The sequence below is a fragment of the Coffea eugenioides genome, chromosome 11 (genome assembly GCF_003713205.1).
Source record: "Coffea eugenioides isolate CCC68of chromosome 11, Ceug_1.0, whole genome shotgun sequence".
Taxonomy (NCBI): domain Eukaryota; kingdom Viridiplantae; phylum Streptophyta; class Magnoliopsida; order Gentianales; family Rubiaceae; genus Coffea; species Coffea eugenioides.
Window position 1 is genome coordinate 29,401,645 of NC_040045.1, and position 17,046 is coordinate 29,418,690.

The window sequence follows — 17,046 nt, forward strand, 5'->3', positions numbered from 1 at the left end:
AATGAAGAGAGGAACTTTATTTATAGAAAGATAGGATGGTGATGAATTAGTAGGAGCGATAGAATTGCGACATGTTATAGGGTCATGACATGTCACACTATGGTGTGACACGTGTCAAAATGTGTGGAACATGTCCAATGTAACACGTGTCACTTTAAGAAGGAATATGGCAGAATTATCTATTATTTGCACTAGGGGTGAGCAAACGGTACAAATTCGGTAATTCGGTTAGCTGAATTCGGTGAATATAGAAATCTAAACCGTTTTCAATTTCGAATCGACTATAATCGAATTCATTTCGCAACCGATTTCGAATTCGGAAATGGTAATGAATTCGGTTAACCGAATTCATTTATAAAAAAAAACTGTTTTTTTAAAAATTATTACTGATTTGATCCACAAATTTATTCATAATTTAACACATTACTTATGTTCTAATCATTTTGTGGTTTAATTTAATTGGCATTTATTTGATCACTTATACCTAGAATCCTTAGTCTATGATTTAAGGAACACATAAAAAGTGATTAATTTAAACTAGAATAAACCTTAGACTATACAATGATTAGAGATAATTTATGAATTTATAATTTACAATGATTAATAATAAGTAATATTAGTTACAAACTTACAAATTACAATGATTAATGATAAGTTATATTAGTTACAAACTTATAATTTATTTCAGATCAACATAAAACTTATTTACTTACATATGTTATTGTGAAAGTCAATACACTAATACATTGATTTGCAATTCATATGCACTCACTCACACTGCTTAGTTGTCTTGTCTATACTTAAAGCCTTAAGATTAGTGAATAGAGAATATGAATTTTTATGTTAAATATGTAATGTAAATTTAGAGCACATTAATACTTGCAAGTTACAGGTTACGCATTCAAATATTCAATAATTCAAACATGAATGATGTATCAAATTACCAATATCTAAATTCTAATTACTAATTATGTTTATTGTTTAATATTTAGTATTATACATATATGTATTAATTATTATCTAATTCTAGTCATGTTACTCATGTATAAAATAATAAGTATTATAGTTATGTTATATTGTTATGTATTACTATATATTTGTATTATTATAGTCATATAACAATTAACAAATACTAAAATAATATATTGTACATTATTATATATTATTATTATTATAAGTACATGATAATACCATATACTAACTATTATTAATAGCATTTACCTATATAATATAATAATATATTAGTAGTATATACTAATACTAAATAGCATTTATCTATATATTATATAATTTTATAAACTATTTTGGTATTCGAATGCGGTAATGCGGAACCCTATTTCATTTTACTGAATTTGAATGCAAAATCGGTTATTACCAAATTCATAATCTCATTACCTATTTCATACCATATTAAAATTTGGTGAATTCGGTACGTACCGAATTTGTACCAAATTACCAAATACCAATTTCAAATTACCAATTGAATTTGAATTCGGTTATGAATTCGGTATGTACCGAATTTGCTCACCCCTAATTTGCACATTGGTCTTTCAAGTTTGATTGCTATATTTAGGTCACCGGTAGTTTAGGCTATCAACATTCAAAACTTTATTTCCATGTAATATCATTTAGGTAAACGTCCTAAGCTTTTACATGCAAATAAGGAAGTATCTCCCATTTGAATTCAATAAAAATAGTTTCAAAGTCAAATTCTTAATGGGCAAAAAGTCAACTTTTCCTCTGAAGAACAAATTTCGAGTTTTTGCTCAGGATTTAATTTTAAGAGTTTTAATTAGTGGGGTTATATGCTTAGAAAAATTTTAAAAACTAGGGTTAGTCTATTCATAGGGAACAATTACTAGGATTTTTATTCCAATTTTCTAAGTAGTTTAAATACCTAACTTTTATGGTACTTAGTCTCCACAGATTGATCAAACTTGGACGTGTGTGACCCCGAGCCCATTATAACTTGTGTAACTACAATTATCCTAGTGATATGAATTACATTTACCAAATGCTTTATTATGCCAAGAAATCCTCCTTCATATATAAGACTGTATGATCCAATAGTGGAGTTTGACATCTTTCCCCTCTTAAAAGAATTTCATCATTGAAATTCACACATTTTTTGAGAGTATTTCTGGGTCTTTTCTTTGAATCTCTTCCTCTAACTCCCAAGTAGCATTTTCTATTCTATAGTTCCTCCATCGTATTTTAACCAATGATATTTCTTTTGTCCTCAACTTCTGCACATCATGTTCCAAAATCTAGATTGGTTTTTCTTCATATGTTAAAAACTACTGGATTTTCAAATTAATGAAGAAGGGATGCTGAAATTCCGAAATAGGGGTTGTGTTCCAAATATTAACTATCTTAAATAAGAATTTTGAAAGAGACACAATGTTCAAAGTATACAATACATCCAGGAGGAAACAAGATGTATAGGGACTTAAAGCAATACTATTAGTTGAACAACATGAAGAGAGATATTGCACATTGTATATCCACTTGTTTGGCTTGTCATAAAGTGAAAGCAGATCACCGAAAATCATTTGGATTGCTCCAACTCCTACCGGTTCTAGAAAGGAAATGTTAAGAAGTGACCATGGATTTTGTTAGTGGATTGCCAAGGAGTCATAAAGAACATGATGCAATATGTGCAGTAATGGATAGGTTTACCAAATCCTCTCATTTTATACCTATTAATATGACCTATTCTCTGGACAAGTTAGGCAAGCTGTAAGTAGATGAAATAATTAGATTGTATGGTGCACCTCAAACCATTATCTTTGATCAAGATCCTGGATTTAGCTTACGACTTTGGAAACAATTACAAGAAACCTTTGGAACAAGATTAAGATTTAGCACCTTAGTCAATCCCCAAACTGATGGCCAGTCTAGTGGATCATTTAGATACTAGAAGATATGCTTCAAGCATGTGTGATGGATCTCAAGGATGATTAGGATAAGTATTTGGCTCTAGTAGAATTTGCTTATATCAATAGTTATCAATCAACTATTGGTCTGGAACCTTATGAAGCATTACATGAGAGAAGGTGCCAATCCCCAATACATTGGAAGGAAGTAGGAGAAAGGAAAATTCTTATACCAAATATCATTCTTTGGATGGAGGATACGATTGACAAAGTAAACCTAATAGGACAAAGGATGACTACTGCCCAAGGTAGACAAAAGAGTTATGCTGAAAATTATCATAAGGATCTAGAATTTTTGGAAGAGGACAAAGTTTTTCTAAAAGTATTGCCAAAGAAAGGAATCATCAAGCATATAAATGGCGGCAAGCTAAGCCCTAGGTATGTAGGACCATTTGAGATACTAAAATGTATTGGGAAAGTAGCATATAGATTAGCTTCGCCTCCAAACCTAGTAGGAATGTATGATGTTTTCCATGTTTCCGTGTTTCGATAGTACCAACCAAATAAGGATTATATATTAGACTACTAGGTACTACACCTGCAGCTTGACTTGACATACAAAGAAAAACCAATCCAGATTTTGGAATGTGATGTGTGCAAGTTGAGGACAAAAGAAGTACCATTGATTAAAATATGATGGAGTGACCATGAAATATAAAGTGCTACTTGGGAGTTAGAGGAAGAGATTCAAAGAAAATACCTAGAAGTATTCTCAAAAATAGGTATGAATTTCTAGGATGAAATTCTTTTAACGGGAAAAGATGTCATATTACAATTGGATCATATAGTCTTAATATGGAGGAGGATTTCTTGACATAATAAAGCATTTAGTAAATAGAATTTATATCACTAGGATAATTGTAGTTACACAAGGTACAATAAGGTTCGGGGTTATACCCGCCCAAGTTTGACTAGTTTAGTGAAAACTAAGTACCACAAAAAGTTAGGTACTTAAAATACTTTAATATTAGAATAAAAAATTCTGGTAATTATTCCCCATGATTAAACTAGGCTAATCCTATTTTTCTAGAATTTGCTTATCAAGCATGCTATTATATATTTTGTGAACCTGTGTGTTTACTTTATCGCACCAAAAATTTTATTTACGTGTCTAGTTTGCTATTATTCTCATGAATCTTGATCTGTACTTATCACACCGGAAAGTGATTGATTGATTCGGCTTATAAGTACAATGAAACATTTGCCAGTAGACTACCTAGACAATGAAGCATCTATCACACCACAACTCCATCCCTCTTTGGGGCTTTATTAGCAGTGGACTGCCTAGCTTCTATCAGGACTCACTTAATCACTAATTTAAAAATTAACAATAGTTTTCATTTATTGTAAGTCATTTTTATAACTCATAGCATTATACTATTATACAACAGAAATTATGTTCTACTTGAATTCACTAGATTCTGTATATCTTTAATCCTGATGTGTACTTATCACATCGGAAAGTGATTGGTTGATTCAGCTTATAAGTTCAACGAAGCATTTGCTAGTGGACTACCTAAACGATAAAGCATTCCATCCCTCTTTGACACTTTATTAGCGGTGGATTGCCTAATTTCTGTCAGGACTCACTCAATCACTAATTTGAAAATTAACAATAGTTTTCATTTACTGTAGAGACATTTTTACAACTCATAGTATTACACTATTATACAGCAGAAATTATGCTCTACTTGAATTCACTAGATTCTGTATATCTTTAATACACTCAACTACCATTGCTATGCTGGGATGATCTCTTCTTCATGTCTATTTTGAATAGTTCGATCCTTAAAGAAATGTTAGTGTTTTGGTGTGAACTCAACAGTCCAGTGAGGTCTGTCTATATAAGTGAGATTAAATTTTCAAGAATATGTATATTCAAGCACATAAGAAACACATAAAACAGATAAATCACAACATAATGGAAGGATACTGCACTAATTATTAGTGACGATCCGGTTCCGCCTTATACCGCAATCACGAACTCAGCCTCCTACTTCAATAATCACTTAGGTTAATTTGGAAATGCCTTTCACTCACTATTCAGTAAATGGACAACCTCCTACCCAAATAGTGGGTTGTGGATCAATGTGTGAAGTGATATTCAACATAGCCCTTTGCTTGTTCAACGGATCAAGACACATTATTGGCATAACACTTGTGCCAGTATGATAAAGTACATAATTGGTATGGCCAAGCACAAGCAATCATAAGACAATTCTTTAGCGAAACAAGTCGCAAGCACTTTCCAATGCGATAAAGTACATAACCGGTAAATGCTTCATTGTATTTGCAAGCTGATTCAATCAATCACTTTTCGGTGTGATAAAATACATATCCAGATTCACGAGGACAATAGCTAGCTAGACAAGCAAATAAAATTTATTATGCAATAAAGTACACACCTAGATTCACAAAACAATAGCATGCTTGATAAGAAAATAATTCCATTTGTAATATAGTAATTTGAAAAGTATGTTCACCTTAAACAAGAAACTATCATTTAAATGAGACAAAACATACATCATAGTAGTTTTTAAACATACAAAAATAGCAATCATTAACTTTACTTTGTCTGATTTTAATATGAGGTTGACATAACTACTGCTATAAATGCAGGTCTATAACTATATGTTTAATATACAAAAAGAAAGTTATCATATAATAACTATACGAATGCAACATTATCATTACATGAATGCAGTGGACACTTACCTAAATCTTCTTGTCCTAAGTTAGCTTATCACTGTCTCGACACTGTCCCATTGTCATTTATCACTTAAACAAAGTAAGGACATGCATTATAGTAGTATTTAAACACACAAGAGTAGTAATATTAAATTTTACTTGGTTCGATTTTAGTATGGATTTAGCATAATTTACTATATTGAGCCTAGATTCAAAACTATATGCTTATAATGTAAGAATGTTTGATCATTATAACAATTATATAGACACAATATATACCTACATAAATGTAAATGGGCACTCACTTGAATATTCTTAGTGTTAGGTAAGGTTGTCATCTTCATGACACTATCTCTTTATTATGGCATCATTCTCCTATCTTTTATGGCAATTTTTGCTATTTCTTTTCTCCTCTTTGGCTCACTTTTCCTTATCCTTTTAAGAGTATAGGTAAGAGTTTCTAATTTTTGATGTGTAAATGAAGAGGGCCCTGTTTATAAGGAAACGTGAAAGTGATAAGTCAGCACTAAGAGGGGTCGAATATGCCACACGTGTCATAGTATTATGACACGTGTCAACATTTGGTGACACGTGTCACTACAACACACACTAATAATATGTGTCAAGATGTGATGACACGTGTTAGGACATGTGTCTCTACAAAAGGTAATATGGTAAGAACTTTAGTTATTAACAGGTTGGTCCCTTAGGTTTGTGTAAATAATATTCAGGCCACAAGTAGTTTAGATTATTAGCATTCTGGATTTGTATAATGTAATATCCATTTACTTAAGATATCACACATAAATAAGAAAGTACCTCCTATTTGGATTCAATAAAAATAGTTTCAAGGGCAAATTTATAATGGATAAAAAGTCAACTTTCCTTTCGAAGTACAAATTCTGAGTTTTTAGCTCAGGGTTTAATTTTAGGAGTCTTAGTTAGTAGGGTTATACAATTCAAAAAATTCTAGAAAAATAGAATTAGCCTAGTTTACTCATAGGGAATAATTATCGAAATTTTTTTCCTTATTTGCTTAGTTTTTCAAATGCTCATTCTTTGAGATGTATACAGTAAAATTTTGTCTATCTCAAGTTTATTATTATTATTATTTATTTATTTTATTTATCTCAAGTATTCATTTTTATTTTTTGTTTTTGTGGGTTTGGTGCAAAGAAAAGTAAAACAAGAAAAAGAAAAGAACAAAAGAATGGAAATTCAAAAAATCAAGAAAAAAACCCATTTTCCTTAAACCCCCAAAACCTAACTCCAAAAACCAAAAGAAATGAAAACAAATTCAAAACAAATCTCACACAAATCCCAACAAAAAGGATAGGAAAAGTTTGAAGAAAAACCCTTTGCTCACATAAAAAAATCCTAACATACTTCCTCTTCTTCGCATCACAGAAACAACACTGGAGGCCTTTATTTTTTTTCCTTCTCATTTTTTCTCATTGGATATTGTACCTGTACCAGCCATCCCTCCCATTCCACTTCTAATACGAAATCTTATCAAGATTTCTGATCAATTGATCAAGAAAATGCCACCACCTATATCTGCCTCCCTAAGAATTGATCTCAACCATTGTATCTAGTTCTTATTCTATATAAATAGTTACTAAACAAGGAGTTTAGGTTTTTTCAGAAGCAAAGGGTGATGAAAGGAGCAGTAACAGAAACAAATAGGAGAGGAAAAGATCAGAAAGAAAGGAAAGAAGAAGAAAAATTTCAGAAAAGAAAAGGCGTTAGGACTAATGAACCAGCCCCATTCGTCCCCAGCTTTCTCTTTTGTTTTAGACCTTTTGGGTTAGATTATTTTTCCTGTGTTTTCTAGATTCATAATAGAATGATTTCCCTGTTGAGAGTATCTGGAGAAAGCGGCTTTAAAGGCTTGAAATTGGAGTTTTGAAATCATCTTAGGCGCAACTCTTGTTGCCAAAGAAGCTGTCGATTTGGGTCTATTTTGTGTTCAAAATCTATACACTACCAGAGTTTATGCTCAATCTGACTTCCCAAGCACCAATGGTAACTCTTGTTTATTCTTTTCCATCTATTCAAATTTGGGTAAAAGGTTAAATCCATCATAAAGGAGTTCTAAGCTTTTATCTTTTGATTAGACATGGTGATTCATGCTTTGCTTTTATTTGTGCCCGTTTCATGATCATTATAGCCTCATAGAGACCCTTTTAACCGTCTATTGATGTTTGATTAAATAAGAAAATGTCAAAATTAAAAGTTAGCTCCTTGAACTTTGAATTGGGTATGTTATTATTGGCAACTTTTGGCAAATGAGATTATACTTGATAGTTGGTCAAAGGTTGTTCTATATGTTTGATGAATCTATAGCATATTTTAAAATAGATTTTAGTGCATATTTCATGACATTTTGTGTGTTTTGGGTTTTGGATGCTTTGAAAGAAATCTATCTATTTGTCCCCTGTTCATGAACCTTGAGTTGATATAGATAGTGAGGTTGTCTTTCTTGTCATGTGGAGGTTATTTCTCTAGTTTTTGTTCCCAAAATAAGCTACCAGAGCTTGATCCCGACGAAGTTCCGACCATTCTTGTCGGAATATTTCTAGAGGCCAACGAAACTTGCTAATGCTTACCTTGTCTTTTGTTTCCTTTTCTTTTTTTACTTGGATTAATTTGATTCTTTGGGTTTGTTTAGATTTAAGTCAAGCTTGTTTGAGTTTTAAGGAGTTGGATTAATTTGATTATTATTTTTTTTTTGTCATCGTCACTTTATCTATATTATTGGGAAATTGATAGGGACTGAACCACCATCGGACCAGCGCACCTGTCTGGATTTTTTTACGGAAATCACATATTGTGACAATTGGTGGGAAGTAAGATTTGAACTCTTTACCTCCCATCCCCACCAAGTCCTTGGTGATGGCCAACAATTCAAAAGCTATTGGTTAGGTTTATTTAGTTTTAGATTTGGTCTATTTGGGTTAAAAACAAAATTGAATTGTTTGAGTTTTTTTTTTAAGTGGGTCATTACTATTTTTTCTAGGTAATCTGTCATTACTTCATCGGGCCTAAAGTGGGACAATCCAGACAATTACCGTGATGGTTTAAACCATAAGAAAATGAACTTTTATTTTGGCCCCATGAGTTTCTTAATAACTCTGTTGTGATCCAAAAATTTTAACTTTCTTTCATTTAGGTACTTATTTTAATTATAATTTGACCCCAAAATTTTATTTTTATTTTATTTTAGACCCTAATCTTTTGAAAAATATATTTTGACTCTGATAGCTTCTTAATCTCTCAATTAGGATGGTTTTTTTTTTCTTTAATTGCTAATTGTGCTTCTCTTAAATGCATTTAACTTGCCATTTTGAATGTTTTAAGTTTCTTTGTGTTTAGCTAAATAATGTGAATTTACTACATTTTAACTCTCTTTATTAAAGTATTTTTAATTAAATTGGTGTCTTGACCCTTTGTTGATTCTTGAACATAGATAGGTCAATATTCCCTCATCTTAGTCATTTCTTCAGAGGGAGTTAACCCTACAACCCTTTAAATTCTTGAAAATATGTGATCTTATATATTTTATATATTTTATGTATTTTTATTTATTTCTTTAATATTTTAGGCATTTTTATGGTTTATTTATGTAATTTAAGTTTTATAATAATTTGGAGGGTATTCGAATACTCAAGATCTAATAAATAGGTTATGTTTTGCAAAAATTGTAATTAGATAGACAAATATAATAGATATGTTAGATATGTTTATTTTCTTATATTTTTACTTTTAGATGATAGTTGGCCCTTTTAATAGATAGATTGTATGTGTTTATGTGTCTTATGTATTTTACTCATTTTCCTTAGGATTTGACATCACATCTAGATATTATGTTTGTATGCTATGTGTTTCTATGTGTTTACTTGTTATAATTTATGTTTTAAATGTTTTATTATAAATATTGATTGGATAGCGTTACCAAACTAGTCCATTGCTAATTATGACTTTTTTCATTTTTCTTATTAGTCCCATGCTAGTTGAAAGTGTATATGACCTAAAGTCAACTAACTTCTAACATTTAATATGCACTTGAATTATTTATGTTATTTTACATGATATCTTTACCATATTGATTATTTATAGATATTTATATTTGTATGATAAAACTCTTAGATTAAATCTAAGTGATAAAATTATAAGAGTTATGATGGTGAGGTTTATTCGATTATGGATAAGATTTATTCTTAAATATCTTTAATCAAAGTATTAATAAAACAGAGCATTACGGTTAGACTGGCATATATTATGCCGCGTCTATATGAGAAATAGTAAATCTCATCTATTATAGTGTATGAGACACCTAAACTAATATATGTGTGGTTGAAAAGATAATCAAATTCACTGAATTGATCTACATAGAGATATTCTTTAAGTGCCAAAGGATTAATCTCTAAGTGACATTTGTTTAAGTGATCATTAGATTTAAAGTTATCATCGTATCGTGAGTACTGATGGTTATACTTTGTTTGTTATATGATTTCTTCCATAACAGGGAATGCTCACATTATTAGCATATAGGTATATATTTGAAATATAGAAAGATAGTGAACAACTTATAAAGATTTACCACATCTTATGAAAGATGAGTTATCTCATGTCTGGCCAATTGTAGAAGTAATTCAGAATTCTTAGAACTAAGTGGAAGAGTTTTAGAACATGTTTTTAAGTATTTCTTCATCGGAGTAATATTTTGGTTCAAGAAATGAATATTAATCATATAATGGAATAGGTACTAAAAACTAAGAAAAAGGGAGAGAAAATACACTTTTTCATGTTTCTGGACTACACAATTATACAAATATATATATATACACAAGTGTAACCTAATTTAGATCCTAAAATCATGCTAGTCTAAATCAATCTATTACCTAATTAATATCTGATACTATAATAAAAATAAATCAAATCTAATCTTTCCTAATATTTACAATAGCAAATCTTTCTATAATCACATATCTTCAATACTCCCCATCAAGATGGAGCATAGATGTTAATCATACCCATGTTGCCACAAATATAATCAATTCTCGGACCATTTATAGATTTAGTAAAAATATCAGCTAACTGCTCTCCAATTCTCACATGACTGGTTGAGATCAAGTTTTGCTGAATTTTTTTCACGAACAAAGTTGCAATCAATTTCGATATGCTTTGTTCTCTCATGAAAAACTGGATTTGATGCTATATGAAGGACAGCTTGATTGTCACATCATTACTTCATTGGAAGTGAATTATTGATTCCCACCTCATACAATAATTGGTGTATCCATATAAGCTTACAAGTGGATTGTGCCATAGACCGATATTCAGACTCTGTACTAGAGCGAGATACTACATTTTGTTTCTTACTTTTCCACAATACCAAATTACCTCCAACGAAAACACAATATCCAGTTGTAGATCTTCGATCAATTTTAGAACCTGTCCAATCCGCGTCTGAGAAGCATTCAACATGAGAATGACCATGATTACCATATAGTATACCACGTCTCGGAGCTCCTTTAAGATAACATAAGATTTGTTCTAAAACTGTCCAATGGATGGTTCTTGGTGAGAATATAAATTGACTCACAATACTAATCGAATATACAATGTTCGGACGAGTCACAGTAAGATAATTCAATTTTTCGACTAACCTTCGGTATATTTCAAGATCTGAGAATAACTCCCCACCATCTGCTGTAAGTTGCATGTTGGAATCATTGGTGTACTACATGGCTTAGCACCTAGCTTTCCTGTTGCTTTTAAAGATCAAGGACATACTTCCTTTGGCATAAGAAAATATCTTGTTTACACCTTGTAACCTCAATGCCTAAAATGTATTTCAACATACCCAAATCTTTTGTCTGGAAGCGCGATTGAAGAAAATTTTTAAGGGCTGCAATACCTTCATTGTTACTACCAGTAATAACAATATCATCAACATAAACTACTAATAGGATAATACCAACTTCAGATTGTTGATAAAAGACAGAATGATCAGAATTACATTTCTTCACGCCAAACACTTGAACCACCTCATTGAATCTCTCAAACCAAGCACGAGAACTCTGTTTTAAACTATATAATGACTTTCGGAATCTACAAATCTTACCAAACTCCCCCCTGAGCAACAAATCTAGGTGGTTGCTCCATATAAACTTCCTCTTGTAAATCTCCATGAAGGAATGCATTCTTAACATCTAACTAGTGCAAAGGCCAATTATTAGTAACAGCAAGGGAAATAAATAATCGAACAGAGGTAAGTTTTGCTACAGGAGAAAATGTGTTTGAATAATCCACCCCATATGTTTGAGCATACCCTTTTGCAACAAAACGAGTTTTGAGGCGAGCAACATAACCATCAGGATTGACTTTAACAGTAAATACCCATTTACAACCAATAGGTTTCTTACCTGTTAGTAGATGAACCAAATCCCAGGTACCATTATTATCTAGAGCCATAATTTCTTCCTCTATAGCTGCCTGCCAACCAGGATGTTCCAAAGCCTCAAATAAGCGTTGAGAAAAAGATATTGAATCTAAAGAAGCAGTAAAACAACGCAAGGAGGGAGATAAATGATCATATGAAGCAAATGATGAAACTGGATAAGTGCACTGTCTTTTACCTTTCCTTAAAGCAATAAGCAAATGAAGACTGGAATCTAGAGACTGAAGAAGCGGTGGATCAGGACTCGGATCTGTAGACAGAGAAGATAGTGGAGGATGTGAGTCTATGTGTTGAGGACGACGAGAATACACTTGAGTGATTGGTGGTCTGATAGGAACAGTTGTTGTAACAGTGTAGATTAGAATATCATCTTCCTCCTCCTAACTACTATAGATATTAGACTTAAGAAAAAATAAATGTGTCTCAAAAAATGTAACATCAGCAGAGACTAAATAACGATATAAATTTAGAAAATAACATCTATACTCTTTTTGAAAATGTGAATAACTCAAAAACATGTACTTGAGAGATTTGGGATCTAATTTAGACACCTGAGCATGGGTATCACGAACAAAACAAGTACACCCAAATATACGTGGTTCAATAGAGAATAAAGATTGGGTTGAAAACAAAATTGAATAAGGAATCTCACCAACAAGCACAGAAGATGGCATGCGATTAATTAAAAAATAAGCTGTTGAAACAGCATCTGCCCAAAATTGCTTAGGAACCTTCATATGAAATAGAAGGGCTCTAGCAACTTCTAATAAGTGTCTATTTTTTCTTTCAACAACACCATTTTGTAATGGTGTGTCAGAATATGAAGATTGGTGAAGGATTCCGTTTTCTGATTTATACGAATTAAAGGGTTTGAAAAGTACTCTTTTGCATTATTACTTCGCAAAATGCGGACAGATACATTGAATTGTATTTTTATTTCAGTACAAAAGGAACAAAAGATACTAAATAAATCTGAACGATTTTTCATTAAATATAACCAAGTAACATGAGAGTAGTCATCAACAAAAGTGACAAAATACTTAAAACCAGACTTAGATACTATTGGACAAGAGTGCCAAATATCATAGTGCACTAATTCAAAAGGGAATGTACCCCGTTTATTGACTCTATGCAAGTAGGGCAAACGATGATGCTTGACAAATTGGCATGACTCACAATCTAAATGGGATAAATTCTGAAACTTGGACATAACTTCTTCAAGGTGGGTAGAGATGGATGACTCAAACGACAGTGAATTTCAAGAGGAGTCAAGGTAAAGGAACATGCAACAGGTTTCGGCACTTTCGATGAAAGGGTTTCAAGTGTATACAGGCTGCCAGACTCACATTCTTTACCAATAATCTTTCCCATCATAAGATCATGAAAAACACAATATTCAGGAAAGAATGATACAGAGCACTTGAGAGCTTTTGTAATTTTACTGACTGAGAGTAAATTAAAAGAAAAATTAGGTAAGCATAAGACTAAATATAATGGGATAGATGAGATAGGAATTGCTACACTAGAACCCATAACTGAAGCACATGAACCATCAATCAAAATAACATTCGGATGATCTTTGTTAGGACTAAAATAGTAGAGGATACCTTTATTACCGGTCATATGATCTGTTGCACTGAAATCGATGACCCATTTGTTAGAAGATGACACAAGGCATGTAGTAGGTTTACCTGAGTGATCAATAGAAGGAGGATTAGTACTAGAAGATAGGTTAGCAGATTTTTGTGAGGCCTGGAACTCAGTAAAGCTGGCAAACTCATCAGCAAAGATGAGTATGAATTTGTCAGAAGGTGCATAATTGTTTTCTTGGGTTATGAAATTTGCAAACGGGGGTTGCAGTTGAGCTCTACCATAAAGGTTCCAACACGCACGTATGGTATGGCCTGGTTTCTTACAGTGATAATAGACTCGCTGATTTGAGTTGTATCGTCCATGACTAGCAATCCCACCAGTCCCATTTTTGCCACTGTTTCTACCATTATTTTCTCAACCAGCGCCACTTCGACTCACGAGAGCACTTGTAACATTGGAAATAGACAAAAATCCCTCGGTTCTCAACACTCGTGTGAAAGTGTTATGGAGGGAAACAATCTTTGGGTTAGAGAGAATTTGTGTTCGAGCAGCATCAAAATCAATTGGTAATCCTGCAAGAAAACTCATTACAGTCATTTGTTCCCGTTGAGACTGTTGAGTTTTTACATCAGTACTAAAAGGAAGGAGAGAATTCAATTTTTCATACACACATTTAAAATTCATAAAATATTCTGTAAGGGATCTCTGCTGTTTTTTCAGACGGTAAAATTCCTTACAAACATCATATATACGATTTAAATTACCCTTACCAGAATACAAGAAAGCCAAATAATCCATAAGATCTTTAACAAACTCACAATGATTGATGAGACTGACTATCTCATTATCAATAGAGTTTCGGATCTGTAAAAATAGTTTTGCATTTTCCCTTAGCTAAACCTTTTTTTCTTCCCCATCAACGAGTGGGTCATCAGTGAGATGATCATCTCTATCGATGCTGCGCAGATATATCCGAATAGTTTTACTCCAATTCAAAAAAAAATTTTCACTCAGTTTGTGTTCAGTAATTTTTTATGTTGTAGGAATAACATCAGAAATTACTGTTTTTATCTCTCTACTACTACCTTGCATATCTGCCATTATAATTCATACAAGAAAGACCTAAAAGTGACTCAAATAGGGTCACGTCAAAAGACAAACTGATAACATAGTCTAACGTTCTGATACCGTGAAAACTAAGAAAAAGGGAGAGAAAATACACTTCTTCATATTTCTGGACTACACAATATTCAAATATATATATACATAAGTGTAATCTAATTTAGATCCTAAAATCATGCTAGTCTAAATCAATCTGTTACCTAATTAATATCTGATACTATAATCAAAACAAATCAAATCAAATCTTTCCTAATATTTACAATATCAAATCTTTCTATAATCATATATCTTCAACAGGTACAACTTATTTCAAGTTTAATATGAGATAACTATGATAAAAAAATATTAATTACACAATAAATGTTCACTAAAAGGTGAATTCATCTACTTGACTTTTCTCATTACTTGGGTAGTCATGATCATTGTTAGATATCAATTTTGATATATAAGAATGAATTGAATAATTAGCAGAATCATGATAAATTAAAAGCAGTTTTAATTTATCTAGTTCTTATTTATTAAGAATTATAATTTATAGTTATTGTCAACGTATATGAGAACATAATGGATCACACATATTAAGAGATTCTTTAACTGGATTAAAAGAATTTTAAGTGGAGTCTTGCAAGATAAGCTTTATAAGTTGTAGTTTAATTTGTGAGACAAAATAAACTAGAGGAACTTATAGTACAAATAAGTTTAAATCTTCCAAATACAAGTGGTCTATTAGAATAAGAAAGTCAAATCCTATTGGAAATTGATTTCAAGTTTCCATAAAGATATTGACAACTTATTTGTCTATAAATACTCATCAAGCTTTCGCTAGCAAGGCTACTCAACATACATTTTCTGAGATTTTGAAAAAATCTTGATAGAAAAATACCCAAATTCGTCCAAGAAAATAAAGAAAAATTGCATCTCTAATTTCTCTAACTAGAGTGGGTTTGTCATGGTGAAAATTAGGGTTTTTCTCAATCAATTTGTATGAGATATCTTAGCAGTAGTTAGCATTAATCTATATTAAACTAATTCAACCTAAGAGACTCTAACTAAGGAGGTTCGTGTTCACCATTAGTTAAGGAGATTCTAACTTGAGCTAAATCAACTTTAGGAGATTTGGGTAAAGAGGTTTTACCTGTGACCTGAATACAACCCACTCAAACTTGAGGGATTAATACAAAAATAACTAATAATTCTACCATATTTCTTTTTATAGTGACATGTGTTACACACATGTTGCATAGCTTGATACATGTCCATACACGTCACAACCCTTAACATGTGTCGCACCGTAGTGGACACATTTCATGCCAGCGCAACAAGTGTCATTACCTTATGAAATGTGTCGGAGTTCCGTTACTCCTTTTGCTGACTTATTACTATCCCATCCTCTTATAAATAGGGCCCTCCCTATCATTTACATATAAATAGAAACTCTCATCTATACTCTTGAGAGGGTAAGAGAAGTGAGCTAAAAAGGAGAAAGGGAAGAGCAAAAAGGGTTAAAGAAAGCAGAGAAAGAAGGCTATAATAAGGAGATAGTTTCAGGCTATAATAAGGAAGTAGTTTCAACAAAAATCCACCTTATTTAACACTAAGGATATCCAAATGATTGCCAATTTATATTCGTATAGATATATGCTGTGCTTATATAAATGTTCTAGTGCTCAAATATTATTGTATTATAAGCATATAGTTTTAGATCTACACTCCATATAGTAATTATGTTAGATTCATGCTAAAGTGGACCGAGTAGAATTTAAGATTACTATTCTAGTATGTTCAAATGCTATCATAATGCATGCCTTTATTTTATTTAAGTGGTGAATGACCATATATGCTTCAAATACGATTGTTATATTGTACACATGGTGATTGTACTTAATCATGGAATCAGTCTACAAGTGAATGGAATCATTTGCTAGTTGTGTACTTTATCATACCAGAAAAAATTCATGTACGCATCTAGCTAAAGAATGATATTGTGATTGCATGCGCTTAATCGTACCAGTTGTATACTTTGTCTCTTTGGTACAAGTGATTATACTTGTGTTGTGCTTAATTCATTGAGCAAGTAAGGGTTTTATTGAACATCATTGTACACACTAGTTCACAATCCAATACTTAAATAGGAGGTTGTCCACTTATGGGGTTGATAGTGAAAGACATTTTTGGAATTGATCTATTGTTTGGGAAACGGAGTTTGAACTCGTGATAGTGGTATAATATGGAACTGGATTG